At 35.2% G+C, this 12,954-nt stretch overlaps 1 protein-coding gene across 1 annotated transcript in view; it reads right to left on the bottom strand.

The window, feature by feature from the left end:
- Lhfpl1 (LHFPL tetraspan subfamily member 1) overlaps nucleotides 1-12,954 on the bottom strand; it is a 53,771-nt gene that overhangs the window by 30,903 nt on the left and 9,914 nt on the right. The gene's annotated exons all lie outside the window — the stretch shown is intronic.

Raw genomic sequence — 12,954 nt, 5'->3', positions numbered from 1 at the left:
CTAAGACCTGAGGATCATGGTTCAAAGCCAGATGAGACAGGAAAGTTCAAGAGTCTCATCTCCAATTAACCCCACCCCACTATACACAGCTGAAGGTAGAAGTGTGGCTCAAGCAGTAGAATGGCAACCTTGAGTAAAACAGCCAAGTGAGAGCTCAAGGACCCCAGTTCAAGTCCCAATACTGGTTCAAGGAAAAACTGTATTCCTTCATCAAATATAACTAGCCTTGAGAAGAGAAAAAATTTCATATCTAAAATGTAGGATGATAAAGGTTATCTATCTATCTATCACATATCTGGGCTTACAAATCCTCCAGCACAAGTGCTTTCCCAATAAAGTGTTAAAAGCCTGTGTAGCATATCGATCCCTTTGTGAGGAACTCTTCCTATACCTCCCCTGGTTAAGCCTATTCAGCCTTCAGTTTTCTTCTAAAAATCAAAACCAAACCTTCTTACAGGCATTGCCTAATCCCTTCCTAATTTAGGTTAGATATACCTCTATTATTCTCTCTCTTCAAACCTTCCTTCAGAGTATGTTTCAATATCTTTTATTAGGCACATGAGGACAAGTATATTCTGCTAACTGCTGAAGCCTCAATTCTTCCCAACACAGTAACTGCCTGAGTGCTGTAGACTGTGAGGGCATTTTCCAGGCTGCAAATTCCCTGTCTTTAAGCTCAGGAGGTTAAATCAGATATATTGTCTTAGTAAACCTCACTAGTGTGAGCAAAGGAGAGAGGAGCTCTCTACACTATGCATGAAATACACAAACCAAATCATTATAAACTGTGGTCACTGCTAAGAAAGAAATAAAAACATAGTGATAGAAGAAATAGCAGAGAAGGACTGTTGGGATTGTGATATTTAAAATAAAGAATACTAGATGGGCATCAATGGCTCATGCCTGTAATCCTAGCTACTCAAGAAGCTGAGATCTGAGGATCACAGTTCAAAGTTAGCCTGAGCAAGAAAGTTTGTGAAACTCCAATCTCCAATTAAGTACCCAAAAATGCCTAAAGTAGAAGTGTGCCTCAAGTAGTACAGTGATAGCCATGAGCAGAAAAACACAGGGACAGCACCCAGGCCTTGAGTTCAAACCCCAGGAGCAGCATGCGTGTGCGCGTGTGCGCGCGCACTCACACACACACACATACAAAGGATACTAATGAACCAACAAAATTCCCATAGTAACTAATATTCATTTTGTTCTGATGTTCTATAATTCTGTGTAAAAATATAATGTGTGTAGCTATATCTAGCTAGCAGTACAAAGGAAAATGTTGCCTCAGTACAACTAGCACCATAGGCCTTGTTCTTTCAGGATATAAGTGACTTATTTTTCCTCTCAGTATAAATAATACCAGTTGGCAAAATCAGCCTCACTGTTGTTTGAAGAATAAAAATAATAATGAGCATAAAGTTCATAGCATAATCACCATACTGAGTATTCAGAACATTTAAAGCCAGTAAATACAGGATAAAAGTTACTACAGTTAGAGAGGCAGAGATGTAATTGGAGCAGTATATTCAAAGGACTTTCATCATATTGTTAAGGCTTTATTTCTTAAGCTGAGATACAAATCTCACCTCTGTCACTCTACAAGTTTGTGGACTTAACTAGCTCTTCAATTAATGATAGGTGCACGAGTGATGGCTATATTACACCTTATTGTTTATAAATATTTGCTATGTTGTGCAATAATTTTTAAAGTTATTAACATGATTCTGGTACACAAAACCTAAGTTGTGGTTAAGAGCTTACCTAGCATACTCCTTCTAGAACTAGATTTCTGCCACCTACAATCCTGTATGATTTAATAACCACCTCTCAGGAAGGTGATCCTTCAGTTATTTCTTCTCTGCTTTTCCTAAAGGAGTATGTGATATGCTACATGGAATATTGCATGTTCTCAAAACATTTTTCACAGTTGTTAACATTGTTACCCCCCCAACTCCGCCAAGTCTCATATATAGAAAAAGAAACAAGGAATCAGGAATAAGGAAATGGGGAGGATGTAAGTCTCTCATTCTCTGCCCCCTCCTTTATATTTGTTCTTAGAAGATGGGTTATATCATGCAATCTGGCCTCTCAAAAGAAGCAGCATGAGGTCCTGTGAAGGCAAACTTGCCTGAAATTTAGAAATGAGCTGCTAGGAAAGATTTTTAATCCAAAATATGAAATAGCAAAATAAATCTGAGAAATAATCTATTCAGGTACTCGGAGTTCAAAATAAATGTAGACTTAGAATGAATGGCTCAAAGTCTAAACATTTTTAAGGATGTTACTTTTTAAAATTGCTTTAACTGAGCATATTGTTTGAAAAGACCAGTAAAAATAGAATGTGCAAATCCTCTCCATGCTGATTGAGTGCACAGCAAAGCAAAACAAATTAAAATGATGATGATCCCCAATAATAAGAAAATTGAAGGACAACAGGTAAACTCACACTGATGGTTGGACAATAATTCACCATGAACACTTGGGGTGACATTTAATTTATTACTAACTTTTAAAGTGCTAAAATGTACATAGCTGCTAGCCTGATAATTATATGAATTTGTCCAGCTATACTATTGTGCTAATGCATCATCTACACAGATCATTTATTTAAATACATTTTATCAAAATCAAAAAATGTATACAAGCTAACTGTACATAATGAAGTAGTTAACATTATGTAATTTGATCATCCCCAAAATATTCAGTGACTACTACTTAGTACTGTTTACTTAGGCACTGAGCACATAAAATAAACAACAGTCAAAAATCTGTGCCTTGCCAGATTCTGGTGGCTCATAGCTATTTAGAAGGTTAATATCTGGAGATTGAGATTTAAGGCAAGCCCAGGAAGAGAAGGCCATGAGATTCTTATCTCCAAATAACCATCAAAGATCCAGAAGTGCAGGTGGGGTTCAGGTGGTAGAATGCCAGGCTTGAGTAAAAAAAAAAGCCAGTTGAAAGTTTGAAGACTTGAGTTCAAATCCCTGTATTGGCACAAGGAAATATCCATTCCTTCACAAAACATATTCTAGCCCTAAAAAATTGAAAAATATATGTCTAAAATGTAAGATGATCTATATCAGCTATCTATCTCCAGCTATCTATCACTCTCCAAGGGATATGGGTAAGTGAAAAAATGAAAATGCCCAGAAGCATAGCAAGCTAAATAGTTGCATGGATCATATAATCCTACTTGGAAACACCTACTCTTAAATATATTAAAATTTGTGGAACATGAAAAACCCTGAGTCCTTTTGATTCATGAAATTGATACCCAAAAATGACTTGCTTTGCATTTTAAACTTTATATATTAACTATTTTACTTTGTAATGTATATGGCATAATTTTGGTTCCAAATAACATATAGAGAGACTATCAAAAAGAAGCTGAGGGAAAAATAAATAAAACCAGAGTAAAATGAGAAGAATTTTAAGGTCACTGACTAGGTTAGAAGGAGTTAGTGAGAAGATGAAGTAGAAGAATAGCATCATGGTGACTAGCTCAATTCTCTTATGACTCCTTTCAAAAAATAAAATTAGATAATGTATTAAATACAATATTTGATCTGAATGATTTTTTTCTTGTACAAATCAACATTACTTAAATTGATATCAGAGCGATCTCCAACAAGCAAGTCAAATCTGCAGAAACATTGGGACAAGTCCACTTCTGTAGCACTGAATTAAATAATTAATGATAAATGAAATCAGTTTCAAAGGGACATGGAAATCTCTCCTTTAAATGCTGACAATTACACAAAAATAAAGTAGACTATTTAGCGTCACTCAGTCCTTTTCAGAAAGAAATCTGTCACTCTCTAAGTGAAATGTAAAGCATTAAAAAGCACAAAGACAATGGAATGCTCATGTACAACCTTCCCCTTCCAGTGTATATACTTTTTAACTTTCTACTCCAAATAAATATAGTTGAACTTCCTAAAGTGCTATGTTCAGTATAGGCTGAGCTTTCATGATCTGAAAATCAGAAATCTTTTTTCTTAATCTGAAACCTTAAATGCTCCAAAATCTGCAATCTTTGTAAGCAGCACATGAAGACAAAAGTGAAAAAAATTCCAAGTGAACTTATGTGAGAGGCCAGCTGGGTGCTGGTGGCTCACACTTATAATCCTGACTCCTCAGGAGGCTAAGATCTGAGCACCATAATTTGAAGTCAACTTGGGCAGGAAAGTCCATGAGACTCTTATCTCCAATTAACTACTAAAAAATTCCCAGCTCTGTGTGTGTGTGTGTGTGTGTGTGTGTGTGTGTGTGTGTGTGTGTGTGTGTGTGTGTGTGTGTTAGTGTCTAACATAAATAAACTTTGTTTTGAGACTTGGGTCACAACTCAAAGATGCATTGTCATAAGTATCCCCCAATATTCTAAAATCCAACATAGTTCTTGTCTCAAATATTTAGATAGGCATTGAGAAACATGAACTTTAAAGAGATTTAATATATTAAGATTGAAGCCATTATTGGCCAACTCAGATTTGGGGATCAGGGATTGGATACAGACTTGGCATCTTTATGGGAAGAGGGTAAATTTGTGGTTATGTTTAGCTCTACATATACATCAATATTAGGGGTTTAATACAAGTTCTATCTTTAACAATTCAAATTAGGACTAAAAACTGTAATGGAAGTTTGTGGAAAGAGTAATTGAAGGGGACTTCTTCCTACTGTCAGTGTGTCTGAGTGAGCTATGTTATACTGTAACAAACTGACGATGTTTCCATCTACTCTCCTTTGTACTGTCTTCATCTCTTTCAAGAAAGTCATGTAGAAAGATTTGCTCCTTTAATATGGATTATGTATAGGTTGATTTTATCTTTAGGCATCTCATTTTCAAAAATACAGAGCATGTTGTAGTGTTTGGAATGCTACCAACTGATAGTCTATACCTTAGCACAATGACTGCTATCTTTCTGAGAGAGGCACCATTTACTTTGAGTCAAATGCTGTAGTAAATGTTTTCATATATCTTTTATTGTTATGCATTAACATTGATACTAGTAATAGTAGTAAGTGCATTAAGATCCTATAAAGCAACTGCCCATGTCTACCTACTTAGTTGTCAGAGGTTGGTTGTCAACAGAGATGTCCAATTATGAAGCCTATGATTTTTCAGTGCACCATGCTGTCCCTTGGGAAAAAGAGACAATTCTATGCACACTGGACATTCAGAGCACATTTCACTGATCTCATTCACACTATACTTCCACACTATAGTGACATCTATAGTGATAAAGAAATGTCTGAGGAGAAAGACCCTATTTCTGTCTTTGATATTCCTAAGTATGTCATTTCTGATACATCATAAAAGATCCTCAAATTATAATGCATGTCTTACTGTTACTCCTGGAGCTATTCATTGCAAACAAATAACTGTTAGTGTAGTTGGAAGAGTTGTATATGTTTGGCCAGCTAACAAAGAATCAAGGCTGGAACAGGTTTTCACTACATTCAATATTAACTAGAAAGGTGCTACTATGGAGACATGAAATTGTTGAATATGGACAGACAATGTAGGAAAGAAATTATTTAAAAAGCTGGAAGAATTCAAAGGTAGTTCTGCAAAGGGAGCACTGAGGCTTCACTAAAGCAGGCCTTGGTATTCTTTTTTTATTTTGAAGGATTCACAAAATAATTCTCCAGGATGTTTAGGGGAGGAGTACTAGAAGATCAGAAAGTTATACAGTATAAGACAGAAATAAATAAGGTGTATATACTCAAGTAAAAGAAGAAATGAAAAAAATTTTGTGGTATGATTGACAGCAATAATATTTAATGATATAAAACAGATGCTTTACCCCTAAGACCAGTATTAAAAGAAGAATTTCTGCTCTTCATACTGCTATTTTACATTATCCTGGAGATCCTTGCCAAGGCAGTACTCAAGAAAAACAAACACAAACCATCTAGATTGGAAAGAAAGAACTCAAACTTTCTGTTCTTGGATGGCACATCTTCTAAATAGAAAATCTTAGGAAATCCATTTAAAAAGCAATAACTAGTATATGTCTGAGACAAGCAGAAATGGTCAGATAAGGTGGTGTTAGGCCAAATGAACCCCAAGATAAGGACTCATATGGTTTTTCTTTCTTGCAATTGTTTCTAACATATTTATAAGATATTTCTTTGTTGCTTTGTATGTCCCTCCCCCACGGTATAACCCTGTTTTCACTGTATTTGATGTTGGTATAATTTGTGGAGGGGAAGGGCAAAAAAAAATTGTTTAAATAAGGATACAATTGGACCCATCGTAACAATGAGATGTACAAGACATTATGTCAAAAAAAGAACTTTACAACTTTGGCGCAGAGAGTGGGGGATGGGTGGGGGAGATGGGAAGGGATGGTAAGGGGAAACAAAGGAGGAGGCAACAATGCTTGATAAGAAATATACTCATTACCTTGCCCATGTATTTGTAACCCGTCTGTAGGGTATTTTCACAATAAAAAAAAGCAAAAATAAAAAGAATGAAATACCATATCTTAGCTATGGTAAATAATGCTGCAATGAACATGATTGTGCTGGTAGCTTTAATATGGCCTTGTTTATGGTCATTTGCATAAATGCCCAGGAGTGGGATTGCTGTGTCAACCCAGATGCCCTTCAGTAGATGAATGGATCAAGAAAATGTGGTATATATACAAAATAGAATTCTTTGCTTCCATCAGGAAGAATGGCATCACCCCATTCGTAAGGAACTAGAAAGACTTGGAAAAAATCATATTAAGTGAAGTAATCCAGACCCAAAGAAACATAGATCCCATGGTTTCCCTCATTTGTAATAAGCAGTATATGCCTAGGATAGTCCTAGCAGATGAGCAGAATAGCTCAATAGCTATATACATATGACCATATAAGATGATGCTAAGGGAAATGAAATCCAAGATATGGAAACAAGAACTTTTCTTTGTTGTTGATGTTTTTAATGTACTATGTAATTTCTTTTTTTCTTTTGTGTTTTCCCCCTATAGCTTATCCCCTGGTGTCACTGTACTTGATTTTAGTACCCTGGGCATTGTATATACATTTATCTGAATTAGGGAAGGAAAGGGGAAAAAAACAAAATGGTGAGACAAAGGACAGAGGGGGAACCAATGCAACAGCAACACTCACAAGACAATATGTTGGGCTGTACAACTTGAGGGAGGATTGGGGGAGGAGGGAAAATAGAAGGAAAATTAAGGAGAAAAATAAAGGAGAGGGTAAAAATGCTCGACAAAAAATGTACTCATTACCTTACTCATGTAACTGTAACCCCTCTGTACAGAGTCTTCACAATAAAATAAAATTTAAAAAAAGAAAAATGAGGGAGGGGGAAAACATGTTTGAGAAGAAATGTACTCATTAACTTACTTATATAACTGTAATCCCTCTGTATATCACTTTGACAATAAAATTAAATTTTTAAAAATAGAAAAAAAATATTTTAAAAAATGAAAAGCATCAAATTAGGAAAGTCCATGAGACTTTTATATCCAAAAAACTACTCAGAAAAAGCCAGCAGTGGTGCTATGGATAAAGTGGTAGAACACTAGCCTTGAGCAAACAGAGTCTCAGGGACAGTGCTCAGGCCCTGAGTTCAAGCATCAAGACCAGCAGAAGAAAAGCATTAAATTAATAAGAGAATTCAGCAAGACTGAAGACCACAAAGTAAATATGTAAAAATAAAAATTCAGTCAGTCACCGGTGACTCACACCTGCAATCCTAGCAACTCAAGAGCATGAGATATAAGAACCATTGCTCAAAGCCAGCTCAGGTAAGAAAATCCATGAGAATCTTATCTCATTAACCACCTAAATACTGAACAAAAAGCTAAGAGAAACCATCCTGGCCCTAGCACCTGCATATATGCATATATAATATACGTATATATAGTAAAAAATAGTGATGCAAAAATAAAGTGAAGAAAATGTTTGTGCATTAATTAACCTGATTTACTCTTCCAATAATGTACACATGGCTAATCTCATCATCTTGTAACTAGTAAACAATATATAATTACTTGTTAATTAACCTTTAAAAATTTAAATATTAGGAAAACTAACTCACAATTTGACAAAACTAATACAATGAAACTAGTATTTGAAAGGTATGAAAGTGTGGTCAAAAAGAGGGAGGGGGAGGAAGTGCCACTGTAGCTCAAGTGGTAGAGCACTAGCCTTGAGCTGAAGAGCTGAGGGACAGCGTTCAGACCCAAAGTTCAAGCCCCATGACTGACAAAAAAAAATTGTCCAAAAAAAGGGAGGGGGAGAAATACAGTAATAATAGTCAATATATATCCTACAAACCTAGGAAAATTAAGGGGAGGGATAAGATTGGGAGGGATGTTGGGAGAATTATGAAGGGATAATATTGATCAAGAGGCATTGTACTTATAAACAGATTTGTTCAATGGTAACTCTTTTGTACACCTACTTAAAGATAATAACAATATAATTAAATGTATTAATGTAAAAATTAAAACTAAAAATACTTAGGAATCAACTTTGCCCAAGAAATGAAAAAAGTTAATAAAAATATGTTGATACAAATTAAACATGGCCTAAGTAAATACAAATTCATCTCATGTAAATAGATTAGAAAGCTTAAAATTACAGGGAAAATACCTCCTAAACGAATCTACACATTGAACACAATACCTACAAAAACAACAACTGGTTGTGCAGAAATTGAGAAGTTCAATATAAAGTACACATGGGAATACAAAGGACTCAGAAGAGTTTTGAAATACGATAACTTGAACTTTCAATTTCATCACTATAAATCTATGATACCTCTATGGTCCCTTAGTAGAAGAATGGATCAAGAAAATGTGGCAAATGTACATCTATCTATCTATCTATACATACATACATATGTATGTACATACATACATACATAAATACAATGGAATTCTACTCTTCCATCAGAAAGAATGGCATCACCCCATTTGCAAGGAAATGGAAAGATGAGAAAAAATCATATTAAGTGAAATAAGCAAGACTCAAAGAAATATAGGTCCCATGTTTCCCTCATTTGTAATAAGAAGTATATGCCTAGGATAATCCTAGCAGATGAGCAGAATAACTCAATAGCTATGTACATATGACCATATAAGATGCTAGGTGAAATGAACTCCAAGACATGGACATAAGAGGTTTTACTTTGTCGTTGTTGTTTTTAATGTGATGTCTATGTGATGTCTTGTTTCTTTTTTTTTCTATTTTATTGTGAAAATACCATACAGAGGGTTTACAATTACATGGGCAAGGTAATGAGTACATTTCTTATCAAGCATTGGTGCCTGATCCTTTGTTTCCCTTCCCATCCCTTCCCATCTCCCCACCCCCCCCCCCACTGCCCCCCCATGCCCCTCCTTCCTTCCCCATCCCCCACCCCCGGCCAAAGTTGTAAAGTTCGTTTTTCGACATAATGCCTTGTACATCTCATTGTTGCAATGGGTCCACCTGTATCCCTATTTAAATAATTTGTTTTTCCTTTCCTCTCCACAAATTATACCAATATCAAATACAGTGAAAACAGGGGTTATCCCATGGGGGAGGGACATACAAAGCAACAAAGAAATCATCTTATAAATATGTTAGAAACAATCACAAGAAAGAAAAAACATTTGGGGCTGGGAAGGTGGCTCAGTGGTAGAGTGCTTGCCTTGCATGCCTGAGGCCCTGGGTTCGATTCCCCAGCACCACATAAGCAAAAAGGAAAAAAGACAAAAGTGGCGCTGTGGCTCGTGGTAGAGCGCTAGCCTTGAGCTGAAGAGCTGAGGGACAGTGAAGGCCCAGAGTTCAGGCCCACGACCGGATCCAAAAAACAAAAAAAAACAAAAAACAAAATAAAAGAAAGAAAAAACATTTGAATCTTTATCTTGGGATTCATTTCACCTAACATGAACTTATCTGACCATTTTTGCTTGTCTCAGACATATACTAGTAATTGCAAATAAGGGAAACCTCCCAAATTACTCAAGCTGATTCAAAACTTTGGCAAAGTAGCAGGGTATAAAATTAACCCTCAAACATCAATGGCTTTTCTGTATGCCAACAATGAGAAAAGTATGGCTGAAATCAGGAAAGCAACTCCATTCGTAATCCCCACAAAAAATAAAATACCTAGGAATTAACTTAACCAAAGATGTGAAGGACCTCTATGATGAAAACTTTAAAACCCTGAAAAAGGAAATCAAAACATAACTTAGAAAGTAGAAAAACCTCCCATGCTCCTGGATTGGAAGGATCAACATCGTGAAAATGGCAATACTTCCCATGGCTATCTACAAATTCAATGCGATACCTATCAATATTCCAGCCTCATTCTTCAAGGAAATAGAAGAGGCAATCCAAAAATTCATATGGAACAATAAAAGAACCCGAATAGCAAAAACGATCTTTAACAGAAAGAACAGTGCTGGAGGAATATCAATATCAAATTTCAAACTCTAGTACAAAGCCATAGTAATCAAAACAGCTTGGTACTGGCACAAGAAGAGACTTCAGAACCAACTGAATAGAATTGAAAACCCAGAAATGAACCCACAGACCTATAGCCATCTAATCTTCGATAAGGAAGTCTTGTTTCTTTTGTGTGTTCTTCACCCTATGGTTTATCCCTTGTTGCTGCTGTATTTGATTTTGGTACCCTGGGCATTTTATATGCATTTCTCTAAATTAGTGAGGGAAGAGGAACAACAAAATGGTGAGACAAAGATCAAGGGGAAACCAATACAACAAGCAATACTCACAAGACAATATATTGGAAATTATCTGTAACATTGTGGGGAAGTGAAGAGGAGGGAAAATGGGAGAAAATTGAGGAGGGTAACAAGGGGTGACAAGTTCGACAAGAAATGTACTTACTACCTTACTTGTGTAACTGTAATCCTTCTGTACATCACCTTGACAATAAAATGTTGAAAAAAAAATCTGTGATAGTCAAAAGAGCTGAGTTTTGACCTAGGGATGCATATACAGATTAGTGGAATAGAATCAAGAGCTCAGGTACACAGTTACATTTATAGGCACTTGCTTTTCAGTACAGTTACCAAGATCATTCAATAGAGGAAAATAATTGTTTTTTCAATAACTGAATAGACGCATGCAAAATAATAAAGTCAGACTTTCACACAAAACTATCCACAAAAAATATGAGGTAAAGCATAACTTTTCACGTATCTTTACAATAAAATATATATATCAATAAAAAATAAAAAACCATAACTTTTCATAAGTCCATGCATTCTTAGCTATGGGAGCAAATGCATAAATACCAAAAGAAAAAAAATAGGTAAATCAACATAGTGTCTTGTACATCTCGTTGTTACAATGGGTCATACTGTATCCTTACTTCAGCATTTTGTTATTTCCCTTCCCCTCCCCAAATTAGAAAAATGTAAACAAACTTTACAAATATTTTTGGGGGGTAAGGAGGAGTTGGGGAGGCAGGGAGGAAAGGGATGGTAGGGGAAAAACAAAGGAGGGGGGTAACAATGCTCGATAGGAAATGGACTCATTACCTTGCTCATGTAACTGTAGCCCCTCTTTACAATAAAAAATAGGTAATTCAGTTTTCATCAAAATTATATATTTATGCACTTCAAAAGAATGACATCAAGAATGTTATATGACAACCTGCAGAATGGAAGGATGTACTGCATGTCACATATGTGAAAAATATATAGAGCTTTGAATATGTAAAGAACATTAGCAATGTGACAACTTTGAATCTCTGTATATTTTGCTCCTCATTTCTTTAAAACCAAATATTTTTACATCGCAAATAATAATGTGCTGCATGATTTTATTTATATGAAATGTTTAGAATAGGTAAGTCCATATTAACAGTGGTTTCCAGGTTGGGCAGACAAGCAAATGTAAACAGACTACTAATAGGTAAGAGATTTCTTTTATGCTGATGAAAATACTTTGCAATTGGAAAGTAATGATGGTTACCTAACCTTGTGACTATACTAAAAACCATTGATTGTATACTTTTAGAGAGTGGATTTTTTATCACATGTTAAGTATTTTTAGTTTATAAAATAATTGCTTTATTTATAGCTATATGTTCTGCACAAAGAAACAATTTTATTGCATAAATTTAGGGTATCAACCTTATTAAATTAGGTTAGTTATGGAGTGTACTTGTAATCTGTTGTGTAGTGTACTAGTAATGCATTAAAATAAAACCATTTTTATTTGGAGATTTAATATGAATGTTAACACATGGACATCATATATGCATTTTATACACATTATGAACTTACATAATGTAGTTTGGATTATTATTGTGAGATAATAAGGTTTAGATGGTATTAGAAAGTAAATTCTAAAACTAGTTCTTGAAAGATAAAAAAATAAAATTCTAGCTAAGGCATAACAATGGATGTATTCACAGAAAACACATATTTACAGTCCTTTACTAGAAACCCTTAGAGGCCAATGTGTTTTGTATTTTAGAACTTTTGAATTAGAATATTGTGTTAAATATTATATAAAACACATTCCTCTCTTAATGTGATATAGTATAATTAACATATTAATATTTCTGCAAGGAAATATAAGCATAAATTTTATAAACAAAGAAAATAGTCTCACGTGTTCAAATTAGGATTTGGTTGGCAATGGAGCTTAAAAATATTTTTTAATTCCTCAGAGAACATGGTTTGGGGTTTGGAGAGGGCGGTGTGTTGCTGGTCCTGTGGCTTGAATTCAGGGCTTAGGCACTGTCCCTGAGCTTTTTTGCTTAAGGCTAGTCTTCTATCACTTGAGCCACAGTTATTTGGAGATAAGAGTTTCATGGACTTTCCTTGCTAGGCCGACTTTGAGCCTCCACCCTCAGATCTTGGTCTCCTGAGTAGCTAGTATTACAGGTATGAGCCACCACAACCCATCCTCAGAATATTTTGAAGCTAAAATTTGTATATCATAAAAAGGGCCATCTGTTTA

The sequence above is a fragment of the Dipodomys spectabilis genome, unplaced genomic scaffold, assembly GCF_019054845.1.
Source record: "Dipodomys spectabilis isolate Male_0828 unplaced genomic scaffold, ASM1905484v1 ptg000132l, whole genome shotgun sequence".
Lineage (NCBI taxonomy): Eukaryota > Metazoa > Chordata > Mammalia > Rodentia > Heteromyidae > Dipodomys > Dipodomys spectabilis.
Note: the sequence above shows the minus strand (reverse complement) of the source record. Positions and strands in the feature narration are given on the sequence as shown.